Consider the following 15,076-nt stretch of genomic DNA (forward strand, 5'->3'; position numbering starts at 1 on the left):
GCTAGTATGTTGGCAGATCCAGTTTGGGGACTTAAATAATATGATTTCAGAACCTGTGTTTTTAGTCACTGTGTGTTCAGAGCTCTGTAGAAAGAGGAGCATAGTGATAAACTGAGAGGCTCATGTCGTCAGAGCACTGGAGGTTGGAAGGAGATGAGGCTAAAGAGGTAGGTAGTGTCAGACCATTCAGTTTCTTGAATGTCATGGTAAGGATTTTTGTTTCAACCGAAGTAAAGTGTAAAAGCATCGAGCGCTTAAAGAGAGGGAATGACATAATCAGATTTGCGTTTTGAAAGGTCATTCTGGTTGTAGTAGATGAAATGAATTGGAGGGGGGCCGAGAGTGGATGCAGTGGCACCCTTTAGGAGTTTGTTATAATAAGTAGCCCGGGTAAGGTAAAGTAATAGCCTGGATAGAATAAGTAGGTGATTGTGGAGATGGAGGAAAGTGGACCGATTTAAGAAAGATATAAAAGGACAAAACTACAAGACATGATGATGGATTGGGTTATGAGTGAAGGAAAGGGAAGTGTCAAAAAATAACTCTTAGGTTTCTGAATTGTCCAGTTGGATACATTAGATTGGTTCATTTTATTTTATATTTGACGCACAGAAAGAAGATTGATTATGTTATCTAATCTAAGAGGTTAGATTATGTTGAGTTAGAAGTGTCTTTGAGTTATTCAAGTGGAGATGTCAAACACATGGTGTTAATAGTACCTTTGAACTTTCTATGTAGTGAATAAATAAGCTTGCTCATTCTTTTGTTCCTAATAACAACTTTTTCAGGGCTTCATCACAGTTGTAGTCTCTTGAGTTACTGGTAATAAAAAAGAAAGTAAATAGAGTTTGACTCTTAATCATTAGAGCTAATAAAAGAATGTGGAAAGATTCTGCAGTCTAGAAAGCCACAAGGCAAGTATATTAGGACAGTTCTCCTTTGGAGAATGACAGAACCAAGAATAGATCCTGGAGAAAGACTAGTGAAAAGAAGGCACAAAGTGCTAATCTAAGTCTAAAATAACAATTTAAAAGTAATCTCTTTTCAATATTGAAGTTAAATATTTCCTTCCTTTTGGTAACAAAGGAACTATTCCTGGCTTATCTAAACTACAGTTACCCAAATTACTGTAGATCTGCAATGGGAATAGCTATACCGGAAGGGAAGTGTTTTTTCTTTATTTCCCCATCACATTTGATGATGAGCTGATAAATCACCACAGTTTTGCTTTATATATTTGGGCATATTGGGTATTTTAATTATTTTAAAATTTTCTTGGAAAACAAAAGAGGTCTGATGAATAGTTCTTAAATAAGTTAAAAACTATTCTCAAGTTGTTAGATTTTTATTGTTGAGCTTAGATCAGTGGTTCCTCTTTACCAGAAAATATATTGCCGCTCTTGAAAGTACTGTGATACTGAACTAACAAGACTAAGCTTTTGTTGCAGATTTTTAAACTTCTAGGTATTGTAATATTGGCATTTGTGTTACTGATATTTTAAAGTTCTCTGGAAAAAAAGTAGTTTTAAAAGTAATTCATGTATAGGGACTTCCCTGGTGGCGCAGTGGTTAAGAATCCGCCTGCCAATGCAGGGGACACGGGTTTGAGCCCTGGTCTGGGAAGATCCCACATGCCGTGGAGCAACTAAGCCCGCGAGCCACAACTACTGAAGCCCGCGCGCCTAGAGCCCGTGCTCCTCAACAAGAGAAGCCACTGCAATGAGAAGCCGGCACATCGCAATGAAGAGTAGCCCCCGCTCGCCACAACTAGAGAAAGCCTGTGCACAGTAACAAAGACCCAACACAGCCAAAAATAAATAAATAAATTTATTTTTTAAAAAGTAATTCGTGTATAGATGTAGACCATTTGGAAGATAAAAACCTGATTTTTTACCACCTAGAAATATCACTGTTTGTGTATTTTTCCTTTACTATTGCTTCTCTGTATCTTTAATGTGTAGGCAGTATATGGGGTAGTAGTTAAGAATGGGGATTCTAGAATTAAACCTCCTGAGTTCAGATTTCTGTTCTACCACTTATTAGCAGTGTGATTTTAGCAAATCACTTAATTTCTCTGAATCTTGAGTTTCACATCTTTAATGTGGGGATAGTAAAAGTAAACATTATTGTTTGCTTTGTGCCAGGTACTTTGCTAAGTATATTATATGTAAAATCTTAATTTTCATAACATCCCTACTTAGGAGCTACTTAGTGCCTTTAAGAGGATAAATTAAATAATGGATGCAATATACTTAGTATAGTGCTTAAGGCACAATAATGTGCTTAAGGCACATTACTTATTCTTTTTCAAAATTGCATTTATACAATATAGTCAACCTGTTATTAAAGCTTTTATTGTGGCAACATCCCCATGCCATTAATATTCTTGGAAAATGAAAATTTTTAAATGGCTTTAAAGAAGTTCATCAAATGGATTCATTTAGTCACCTCTCTAGTGATAAAGATCATTAAATGGTGTTATGAACATATTTGTTATGATTATTTCTTTAATTCCCAGAGGTAGAATTGAGTCAAAGGGCAGGAATATTTTTAAGATTCTTTTTTTGTGTGTGTGTGCTATGTTGGGTCTTCGTTGCAGGTTCTTGATACCTTGTCCTGCATTGCTTTCCAGAAATGTGAATCAGTATACATTCTTATTTCTCATACATTCTTTTTTAAAATATTTATTTATTTATTTGGCTGTGCCGGGTCTTAGTTGCGGCACGCGGGATCTTCATTGCAGCATGCAGGCTCTTTAGTTGTGGCATGCGGGATCTGGTTCTCTGACAAGGGATCAAACCTGGGCCCCCTGCATCGGGAGCGCAGAGTCTTAACCACTGGAGCACCAGGGAAGTCCCTATTATTATTATTGTCTGAGTAATTTTACTTCTTGTCTTTGTTTCCTCAGCTAAAAGTATAGGCTTTACTTCCATGGTTTCTTGCAGTTCCAAATTCTATTTCTGTAACCCTGGAGTAGGGTTAAGTTTTAAATTATTGTAGGTTGATTACTTTTTGTATCTTTGATGCCATTTTAGCAGTCTTTGACATCTAATTAATTTCAGTGGTTTATCAGATTAATTATATGGAAAAGTAAAGAATGTTTATTTAGTTCATATTAAAATGAAAAGAGACTGACCAACAGACTCCAAGTGTTTGTGAGGATGTTAACAACATATATTGCTGGTGGGAAAGCAAAATGTTGTGGCCAGTTCGTACTTAGAAAGTTAAATGTATGTTTACCAGCAATCCCTATCCTAGGAATTTACCTAAGATAAATGCAAACACATGTGCTAACAATGACACATACAAATAATGTTCATAACAGCTTTATTCATATTAGCCAGAAAATGGAAAAACTCAAGTGAACATCAACTGAAGAATGGATAAACAAATTGTATTATATCCATACACTTGAATGCTACTCAGCAATAACGTCGATGAATCTGAAAGGCATTATACTCAATGAAAAAAGCCAGCCACCAAAGGCCGTATGATTCCATTTATAAGAAGTTCTAGAAAAGACAAAACTATAGTGACAAAAATTGGACCAAGGGTATTGGGAACTTTTTGGGGGTGATGGAAGTATTCTTGATTGTGGTGGTGATATCAAGACCGTATATACATATATCAGAACTGTACCTTTAAAATGGGTGGATCTTACTGAATGTAAATTATACCTCAGTGAACCCTATTAGAAGGTATTTAGAACAGTTATTTGGGTTCAGTAGCAAATTAATATTTATTGATATATACCAGAGAACTATATAATTGGTATCTTACGATTAAGGAATTTGCAATATTATTAGAAAGAAAATACAGTTTACAGAGTCGTTATATCTCTTAGAAAATAATACTGAACCTCAGATACAAGTATGGTCAGTTCTGCTATAACACAACATGTGTGTTCCTAAAAAAATCACCATGTTATGCTAAATTATGTAGTGAAAACTACAGGGCTTATGGGAAAAATGGGGTTAGGAGCCCAACACTCAAAAACTTTAGTGTCACATAAAAAAAGATAGGAACCTAATAAAAACAGCATAGTTTTACACATGTTAAATGATTAATAAATATATAAATATTACAATAAATACAGAACTTACTGAAAGAGACCTTAGGTTTGTTGTGGAAGTTGATTTAGTGGGAGTTATTGTGAAGTGACAAAAGACAGGTTATCTAAAATCAGATAGAAAACTTTAACACCAGATGTGGTTGGGCATGTATATAACACATGCGGTGAACTAAGGTAGCTAATATATGTTTAAGGTGTGTGTGTGTGTTTTGTTTATTCTTATATGGCTTGGTGTTTTAAAATGTAGGTTTTACTATTTTTCAGGTATGATGAGACCAACAGTTCAGAAGATGACTGTCATTGAAAAGATAGTTTGTTTCAGTTCCCAAGAGGAGGTGGGACACCAAGCCATCTAAGGCCACACAGGGAAGCACCAGGTTGGTCAGGAGGCAGAGGGAGCAGGAGGAAAATATGGCGAGAGCCTTTATTGTGGTTTCTGTGGGAGGAACGGGGCGAGGCAGGTTAAGCAGTTTTAGGATTGGCTACTTTTAATAATTCAGTGGTCTCTGAGCTATAGGGGCTGTCCTAAGGAAGGGTCTGGTACCTGGCCCTGGAGTGATTAGGGCAGGGGAATACTGGCCTGGAGTGTAAGAGCTAGGTAAAAGAGGTAGTTGGAAATATGGATTTTGGATTGATTGGTTTACATATGAAAGATATGATCTCAGGTTAGTTGTTTGCTGTCTCTAAGAATTGACTGGCCCTGAGAGGACCAGAACATTGAAAATACAGAAAATAAGAAAACACAATTAATAGACTTGGTTCAGCTGGGTGCAGTTTGCTGCACTCATCTAGTGTTTCTCAGGGATGAAATTGCACATAAGTAAATGAATAATTCACATTGTACTACAATTGTTTTAAAAATAAATGTTATAGCAGAACTGACTGTACAAAGTAGGATACAGTATTTGAGTCACCATTCCCTCCTTTGCAAAATTAATCATGCAAATTCTATTATATAGATTTTACATTAGTGTAATTCCTTGGGACATGACTGTATTTGTAAGCAAAACAATTTAATGGTAGATTTGATCTTGGGAAAGTAATCACAGATTTAAATTTAAATTTTAACTTAGAGAAAAATTTTGTCTTAAAGTACGTGCTCAGTGTAATTCAAGCAATTAAGCTGGGTAATATGTGGGGGGTGAGAGACAAGATGGTGGAGTAGAAGGACCTTGAGCTCACCTCCTCTCCCGAGCACACCAAAATCACAACTAACTGCTGAACAAACCATCAATAAAAAAGACCGGAACCTACCAAAAAGGTATTCTATATCCAAAGACATTAAGAAGAAACCACAATGAGACAGCTGGTAGGAGGGGTGCACTTGTGATATAATCAAATCCCATACCACCTGATTGGGCAACCCACAAACTGGAGAATAATTGTATTTCAGAAGTTCTCCCATAGGAGTGAGAGCTCTAAGCCTCACGTCAGGCTCCCAAGCCTAGGCGTCCGGCATCGGGAGGAGGAGCCCCCAGAGCATTGGCTTTGAAGGCCATTAGGGCTTGATTACAGGAGCTCAATAGGACTGGAGGAAACAGACTCCACTCTTGGAGGGTGCACACAAGGTCTCGTGCACACCAGGACCCAGGGCAAAAGTAGTGATTTCCTAGGAGCCAGACCTACCAGCTGGTCTTGGAGGGTCTTCTGGGGAGGTAGCGGGTGGCTGAGGCTCACCCTGGGGCATGGACGCTGGTGGCAGAGGTATCGGGTAATGTTCTTCTGTGAACTCTTGCTTGAGGCAGACATCTTGCTTGGGTCATTAGCAGCAAGACCTGGCCCCACCCAGCAGCTTGTAGGGTCCAGTGCTGGGATGCCTCAGGCCAAACAACCAACAGGGTGGGAACACAACCCCACCCTTTAGCACACAGGCTGCCTGAAGACTTCCTGAGCCCCCAGCCACCTCTAGACACAGGCCTTGACATGGCCCTGCCCACCAGAGGGCCTAGACCCAGCTCCATCCACCAATAGGCAGACACTGGCCCCTCCCACCAAGAAGTCTGCACAAGCCTCTAGACCAGCCTCACCCAGTAGGGGGCAGACACCAGAAGCAAGATGGGTAATATGTAGGAAGCAGATAGATTTGAAGTTATTTTGAAATCTACATGGAAATAACTGTTATATGCTTAATAAAATTATTTTTATTTTTAAAAAAATGAATTATCTGCTTTTATAATTGGAATGAGTTTAAAAATATCTACCCGTACCTAAACTTGCATAGAGTCTTAGAAATAAATGAAATGATAGGGTATTTAAATAGTCATTCAACAAACTGTTCTTTTTTTGATTGGCTGTGTAAAACTGTTAGGCTCTATGTATGCAGGAGCTCTAGAACCTTATGATACCGCCTGGGAATATAAGGCATGTAAACAACGAGATTATGAGCTATTTGTAATGAGGTGGATAGACCTAGAGTCTGTCATACAGAATGAAGTAAGTCAGAAAGACAAAGACAAATACCGTATGCTAACACATATATGGAATTTAAGAAAAAAAATGTCATGAAGAACCTAGGGGTAAAGCAGGAATAAAGACGCAGACCTCCTAGAGAACGGACTTGAGGTTATGGGGAGGGGGAAGGGTGAGCTGTGACAGGGCGAGAGAGAGTCATGGACATATACACACTAACAAACGTAGTAAGGTAGATAGCTAGTGGGAAGCAGCCGCATGGCACAGGGATATTGGCTTGGTGCTTTGTGACAGCCTGGAGGGGTGGGATAGGGAGGGTGGGAGGGAGGGAGATGCAAGAGGGGAGACATATGGGAACATATGTTTATGTATGACTGGTTCACTTTGTTATAAAGCAGAAACGAACACACCATTGTAAAGCAATTATACCCCAATAAAGATGTTAAAAAAAAAAGATTAAAAATATGTATTAAAATAGAGATACAAAATGAAAATTTATATAGTAAAGAGAAAGGAATCACTAATTTCAAATTGAAGTTCTGAAGCTGTATTGGAAATAGTAGGATAGGTTGGTTAAGAATGTAGACAGTATTTCAGGTGTCGTGGAGGCTTTTGCTGGACATTGCTATGATTAAGGGATAGATACACTAAGAGAAAAGACTGGAAAGGAAGGATTTGGCCAGATTGTGGAGTTCTTGAATGCCTTATATACCGTTTGAACTTTATTCTTTAAGTGTTATGGTATTATTTGAATTTAATAAAAAGGTGAGCAGTAATTTTGTGACTTTTCTTAAGAATTTCCTGGGAATACCCTGGTGGTCCAGTGGTTAGGAATCTGCACTTCCACTGCAAGGGGACATGGGTTTGATCCCTGGTCAAGCAGCTAAGATCTCACATGCCGCCCAGCATGGCCAAAAAAAAGAATTTCCTGCCTTAGTTTGTACTTATATATATTAATGAAAAAATTAGAGAAACAGTAAGAAAGATGAATTGGAGAGAATGAAACTACAAACAGTCCAGATAGGAGGTACTGCATTAGTCTAGGTGAGATATGATTAAGGCCTGAACTAGGCTACCCACAGTGAATAGAGGAGATGCAAGTCTGTTGGGTTTACCAATGTATTAGCTTGATGTTAGAGGAGAAAAAGAGGAAGGGAAAAAAATTAAAAGGTCACATCTAGTTTTTTGGGTTTTTTTTTAAAACATCTTTATTGGAGTGTAATTGCTTTACAATGGTGCGCCAGTTTCTGCCTTACAACAAAGTGAATCAGCTGTACACATACACACATCCCCATATCTCCTCCTTCCTGCGTCTCCTTCCCACCCTCCCCATCCCACCCCTCTAGGTGGTCACAAAGCACCAAGCCGATCTCCCTGTGCCATGCAGCTGCCTCCCAGCAGCCATCCATTCTACATCTGGCAGTATACACAAGTCCATGCCACTCCCTCACTTTGTCCTAGCCCACCCCTCCCCCTCCCTGTGTCCTCAAGTCCACTCTCCACATCTGCGCCTCTATTCCTGTCCTGCCCCTAGGTTCTTCATAACCTTTTTTTTTTTTTTAGATTTCATATATATGTCAGCATACGGTATCTGTCCTTCTCCCTCTGACCCACTTCACTCCGTATGACAGAGTCTAGGTCCATCCACCTCACTACAAACAACTGAATTTCGTTTCTTTTTAGGTCACATCTAGTTTTCTGACCTCGGAGACACAAGGAATAGCCATGCCATTATCCTGGGTGGGAAATGCAAGATGGATTTGCTGAGTGGAATTGTGGGGTCATGTGGTAATTCTGTGTTTGGCTTTTTGAACTGCCAAACTTTTCCACAGTGGCTGTACCATTTAGCATTCCTACCAGCAATGTGTGAAGGTTCCAATTTCTTAACATCCTCCACAACACCTGTTATTTTCTGCCTCTTTGATTATAGCCATTCTAGTGGGTATGGTATGGTATTTCATTGTAGTTTTGATTTGTAATTAATAATGATGTTGAGAATTTTTTCATGTGCTTATTGACCATTTGTGTATCTTCTTTGGAGAAATGTCTGTTCAAATCCTTTGCCCATTTTTAATTGAGTTATTTAATTGGATTAACCCAGTTAACAGTTCTTTTTAAAAATATTTATTTATTTGGTTGCACCAGGTCTTGGTTGTGGCATGTGGGTTCCTTAGTTGAGACACACAGCCTCTTTAGTTGTGGCATGCAAACTCTTAGGTGTGGAATGCGTGTGGGATCTAGTTCCCTAACCAGGGATTGAACCTGCGCCCCCTGCATTGGGAGTGTGGAATCTTAACCACTGCGCCACCAGCGAAGTCCCAAGAGTTCTTTATATGTTCTGGATACTAGACCCTTATCAAATATATTGCTTGCAAATATTTTCCCCCCTTCTGTGGGTTGTCTTTTTACCTTCTTGATTGGTGTCCATTGATGCACAAAAGTTTTTAAATTTTGATGAAGTCCATTTTATCTATTTTTTCTTTGCGTGTGCATTTGGAATCATATCTGAAAAACTGTTGCCTAATCCAGGGTCTTGCAGGTTGTCACCCATGTTTCCTTCTAAGGGTTTTATCGTTTTAGCTTTTGCATTTTTGGTCCATTTGGATTTAAATTTTATATATGGTGTGAAGAGGAGGTCCAAATTCATTCTTTTTTGCATGTGGATATCCAGTTATCTCACCAACTTTTGTTGAAAAGACTTCTTTTCCCACTGAATGGTCTTGACACCTTTGCTGAAAATCATTTGACCATATATGTATGGGTTTATTGTCCCATACATTTGACTGTAAATATGGACTCTCAGTTCTTTTCTGTTGGTATATATGCCTATCCTTATGCCAGTTCCACACTGTCTTGATTACTGTAGCTTTGTAGTATGCTTTGAAATTGGGCAGGGTGAGTCTTCCAATTTTGTTCTAAATCCTTAAAGATTGTTTTGGCTATTCTGTGTCACTTGCAGTTACACATGAATATTAGAAAGAACTTGTTCATTTCTGCAAAATGACAGCTTGGAAACTGTTAGGGATTACTTTGAATCTATATATTAGTTTAGGTGGTATTACCATTTTATGTGTTCCAATCCATGAACACATGATGTTGTTCCATTTATTTAGGTCTTTAATTTCTTTCAACAATGTTTTGTCATTTTCTAAGTCTTGCACTTTGGTTAAATTTATTCCTGAGTACTTTTAAAATATATTATTATTAATATTTGTTTTATTTTAGTGACATTGTAAATGGAATTGTTAATTTCATTTTCGGAATATTCATTGCTAGTATATAGAAGTACAACTGATATTTGTGTATTGATATATCCTGAAACTTTGCTGAACTCATTTGTTCTAATAGTTTTTTGTGGATTCTTTAGGTTTTTCTATGTATAAGATTATGTCATTTGTGAAAAGAGATAATTTTATTTCTTTTCCAGTCTACATGCCATTTATTTCTTTTTCTTGTCAAGCCCTGACTTGAACTTCCTGTACAATGTTGAATAGAAGTATTGAGAGCCACATCCTTGTCTTGTTCCTGATTTTAGGGGGCAAGTTTTCAGTCTCTCACCATTAACTATCACGATACCTGTGGGTTGCGGAAATTCCATTCTTTTCCTAGTTTGTTGAGTGTTTTTATCATGAAAGGGTATTGGATTTTGTCAAATGCTTTTTCTGCTTCTGTTGAGATGATTGTTTTTTCTTTCATCTTATTAATATGGTATGGTACACTGATTTATTTTCATATACTACCCTGACATTCCTAGAATAAATCTCATTTGCTCATGGTATATCTTGTTGAAAATTTTTGTATCTGTACTTATAAGGGATATTGGTGTGTAATTTTCTTTTATTGTGATTTAAAAAAAAAAAATTTATATATTTGGCTCTGCCAGGTCTTAGTTGTGAGTGGGATCTTTAGTTGCAACATGTGGAATCTTTAGTTGAGGCATGTGGGATCTAGTTCCCTGATCAGGGATCAAACCTGGGCCCCCTGCATTGGGAGCACAGAGTCTTAGCTACTGGACCACCAAGGAAATCCCTCCCTAATCTTAATTATAAAGATTTTAAGTGCTTGTTACATCTAAGATGTGAAAGGTGCGCAAAAGTTTCACTTGGTTAGTCTAATTGGAGTAACTAATAAGGTTGTGTAAGTAAGGACCTTTTTTTTTAATACATTTTAAAAATTTGTTTTATTTTTGGCTGCATCGAGTCTTAGTTGCTGCACGTGGGGTTTTTTTTTTGTTTGTTTGTTTGTTTGTTTTTTGAGGCACTTGGGCTATTTCATTGTGGTGCGCCGGCTCCTCTCTAGTTGTGGCATGCGGGTTTTTTTCTCTTCTCTAGTTGTTTTTTCTCTTCTCTTCTCTGTCGCAGGCTCCAGGGCGTGTGGGCTCTGTAGTTGTGGCGTGTGGGCTCCAGAGCACGTGGGCTCTGTAGTTTGCGGCATGCAGGCTCTGGTTGAGGTGCGCAAGCTCAGTAGCTGTGGCGCTCAGGCTTAGTTGCCCCATGGCATGTGGAATCTTAGTTCCCTGACCAGGGATCGAACCTGCGTCCCCTGCATTGCAAGGCGGATTCTTTACCACTGGATCACCGGGGAAGTCCCTGTAAGGCCTTTCTTGAAAAGAGTATTACCTGTATCTCTCTTTAAAATTAAAAGAAGAATAATACATGCATTTGGGGAATAAAAACTTGAAAGGTAGAAAGGATTCATAGGAAAAAAAAAGTCTCCTAAACACCCCTATTTCTGATGAATCCCTCCATAGATTACCTGTGTGTATACAGATATATTTTTTATTTTTATATAAATGGTTACATATTACTTATACACCTATATCTTGTTTTATAAAAAAAAATTGAATCTTCATATCTTTATCAATGCTCAAAATTAAACAATATTCATAATACTGCCCTATGCATTCTCTCCTACCCAACAACCCAGTGACTTCTTTAATAATATTATTTTTGCTTTTCACCTTTCTCTTCATTTCAGTTTGAAGTAGTAAACAGTGGTTCAGGTAATTGATTCTGTATTTCCCACCACTAATTTGCCCTGTGATTTTGAGAAAAGGCATGTGACCTTTTGAAACCAAATACTCTCTTAATTTCTTCCAACCTTAAACTTTTTTAATTATAATGTATAATATTTACAAGTAGGTTGAAGCACCAGGCATCAAATCAGTTCTCTGTCAATTAAGGTTGATGTGAATTCCTGTAATGTCAAATTTATCTTACTGATGACATTTCTCAGTTATTGGTAAAGTGATTTGTGTATATGTGTGTTTCTTTTGAGGGAAGACATAGTAGACAGTGTAATCTGTCTCTGCCAATTCTGTGTAAAGAGACAATTTTTCTTTCTCTAAAGTAATTGAACATTTGACTAAGTTGGCTGGTTTCTAAGCCTGAACCCTCTGAGTAACATGTAGGGAAAAGGGCGTTATGGTATTGAAGCAGTTGCTTAAGACCAACAATGTCCTTTTTGTGAAAATCTGAAGGTTCTTAAAAGATGGAATACTATGACATCATCACCGTTCCTCCAAGGAGCATTCCTCAAGTAATACTGAATATGCTGTGATTATCAGCACCCTTCCCCCATCTTCTTTCTGTGGCTTGACTGATGTTATTGTCAATTATTTGACTGTGGTTTGCAAATGTGGAGCAGTTACTTAATTCTGAAAATCCTTTTGGATCTGAGATTTTAAAGTATATTGGGTTTTTATTCTAGTTTCATCAGCTTTCTTAGCGATCTATGTTTTAGGATTGAATAAAATGGTATCACCTACAAAAATTATGTATCTTTTACATTCAGCCCTCAGTAGCTTAATAAATGATATGCTTCTCTGATCTGTTTTTGTGGAACCAGAAGCAAATTAGATCTCATTTGCTGTTTATAGGATTGTTAATGTCTTTTACTCTTCTCTTTTAGTAGGAAGGATATGGTGAGTTACAATAATGATATTTTCCCCGAAGGACAGATTAGGTATCTTTAAAATGTAACCTAATAGCCTATTTTTTGTTTTTTTTTTTGAAGAAGATTGTATATGCAGTCTCATAGTACCTTTAAGAACTTTTTACAAATATTTATATCTTTTAAGCCTGATCTGTAGTTTATCAGGCTATATTAGTCCTGTACTTAGGGTATTCATGTACCTAATATTCATTTTCAGCAGAAATTATGGAGTTTATGATTAGGGTTGCTGTGAAAGTTCCTCTGTGCTGTTTTCTTTTCCTAGTTTTTCATGACAGCTTATAAAAATGGACAAGATTCAAATCAAGTACCTTTGTCAGTTTTACATTGATGACTCTATTGTAGCAATGTTCTGCATGGGTACAGGGCAACCAGTATGGTGCTGATTTTTATAATAAAGTACTTTACTTTTGGAAATTTGAGGATGTATAGAAAAGAAGCAGTTATGCAGTGGATACTATTAACTCTAGCTTAACAGTGTAATGATATATTTCAGGGATTTCTAACTTTATTGGCGTTCTCACTTTTTATACATTTTATGTTCATCTCTTCTGTCTTCTAACAATCCAAAGAATATGCACAAATGTTGTTGGATTTTTTTAAATCTTTTTTCCTGGTTGTAGAAATCAAACATATGATTATTGTTGAAAATTTGGAATGTAAGAAAGCTATAGACTTGTGAATGTTTTTCAAAATACCAGCCATAATTAACTAAAAATAATCCATATGATTTTGTTGTATTGCCCTCTTTGCAAAAACTACAGTTGAGTCTCAAACAACGTGGACTTGAACTGCACGGGTCCACTTCTACGCAGATATTTTTCAGTAAATACATGTATGTACTGTCAATGTATTTTCTCTTCCTCATGATTTTCTTAATAACATTTCCTTTTCTCTAGCTTACTTCATTGTAAGAATATAGTGTATAATGTATATAACATACAAAGTGTGTGTTAATTGACTTTATGTTATCAGTAAGGCTTCTGTTCAACAGTAGGCTATCAGTAGCTAAGTTTTGGGGGAGTAAAATCAAACATAGATATAGAAAATTCACAAAATAAATGAATTTGTTTAATGAACTATTGTAAATGAAATCCCGTATCTAAGGCAAGAAATAGAACTTTGCCAGCCAGTCCAGAATTTCCTCCATGTGTCTCTTCCCAATCACAACTCCCCCTTTCCCCTAAAGTAACCACTATCATGACTTTTTTTTTTTTTTTTTTTTTCCTGTACGCGGGCCTCTCACTGTTGTGGCCTCTCCCGTTGCGGAGCACAGGCTCCGGACATGCAGGCTCAGCGGCCCTGGCTCACGGGCCTAGCCACTCTAATGCATGTGGGATTTTCCCGGACCGGGGCACGAACCCGTGTCCCCTGCATCAGCAGGCGGACTCTCAACCACTGCGCCACCAGGGAAGCCCTATCATGACTTTTATAGTGATAACATCTGGCAGTTTCTTTATAGTTTTATCATTCAAGTATGCATCTCTGTACTCCATTATTGAGTTTTGAGAGTTCTTTATATATTTATATATTTTATCTATTTTGAGATATGTGACTTGAAATAATGTTTCCCAGTCTTTGGCTTGACTTCATTCTTTTCTTTTAAAAGTGTCCTTTGCAAGAGTAAAAGTTTTTGATTTTGATGAAGTCCAAATGATCAGTTTTGACTTTTATGGATTATACTGTTGGTGTCAAATCTAAGAACTCTTTAACTAACCTAAGGTTACAAAGATTTTCTCCTGTGATTTCTTCTCAACGTTTTGTAGCATTAACTTTTTAACACTGAGATAAATGAACCATGTTTGGACTTAATTTTTCTGTAAGGTATGAGGTATGAGTCAGAGTTCACTTTTATACATATGGATGGCCAGTTGCTATGACACCATTTTTCAGAAAAGATTATCTTTTTTCTGTGTTGTACCTTTGTCAAAAATCAATTGACCAGGGACTTTCCTGGTGGCGCAGTGGTTAAGCATCTGCCTGCCAGTGCAGGGGACGCGGGTTTGATCCCTGGTCTGGGAAGATCCCACATGCCACGGAGCAACTAAGCCCGTGCACCACAACTATTGAGCCTGCGTGCTAGAGCCCGAGAGCCATAACTACTGAGCCCACACGCCGCAACTACTGAAGTCTGCACACCTAGAGCAATGCTCGGCAACAAGAGAAGCCACCACAACGAGAAACCTGTACACCGCAATGAAGAGTAGCCCCCACTCGCCACAACTAGAGAGAAGCCCACATGCAGCAACGAAGACCCAACCCAGCCAAAAATAAATAAATAAATACATTAAAAAAAAATTGTCTTGACTAATTTGGATTCTTTGCCTTTTTATGAACATTTTACAATCAGTTTTTTGATATGTACAAAAACATTCTGTTGGATTTTGATTGAGATTGCTTTGAATCTATGAATTGTCAAATTTTTAAATCAGTTGGGAAGGATTGACCTTATAACAATATTGAATCATTCAGTTCATGAACATGGTACATCTGTTTAGTCAACTTTGATTTATTTCATCAGGGTTTTATCGTTCTTACTATATAAATTCTACTCAAATATTTTATTTTTTTTATTATTTATTTTTTTTGTGTGTTACTTGGGCCTCTCGCTGCTGTGGCCTCTCCCGTTACAGAGCGCAGGCT

At 37.5% G+C, this 15,076-nt stretch overlaps 1 protein-coding gene across 4 annotated transcripts in view; it reads left to right on the top strand.

Annotated features, from left to right (window-relative positions):
- The window catches only part of TAOK1 (TAO kinase 1), a 148,937-nt gene that overhangs the window by 30,620 nt on the left and 103,241 nt on the right, over positions 1–15,076 (top strand). Inside the window, exon 2 of one of the 4 annotated variants that reach the window (XM_027130503.1) lies at positions 4,337–4,449. The exons of the other annotated variants lie outside the window; for them this stretch is intronic. The gene's annotated coding sequence lies outside the window, so the exon portion shown is untranslated. The remainder of the gene's footprint in view (positions 1–4,336; positions 4,450–15,076) is intronic. 4 annotated transcript variants of the gene reach the window in all.

The sequence above is a fragment of the Aethalodelphis obliquidens genome, unplaced genomic scaffold, assembly GCF_003676395.1.
Source record: "Aethalodelphis obliquidens isolate GAN/ISIS:26980383/991018 unplaced genomic scaffold, ASM367639v1 scaffold38, whole genome shotgun sequence".
Lineage (NCBI taxonomy): Eukaryota > Metazoa > Chordata > Mammalia > Artiodactyla > Delphinidae > Aethalodelphis > Aethalodelphis obliquidens.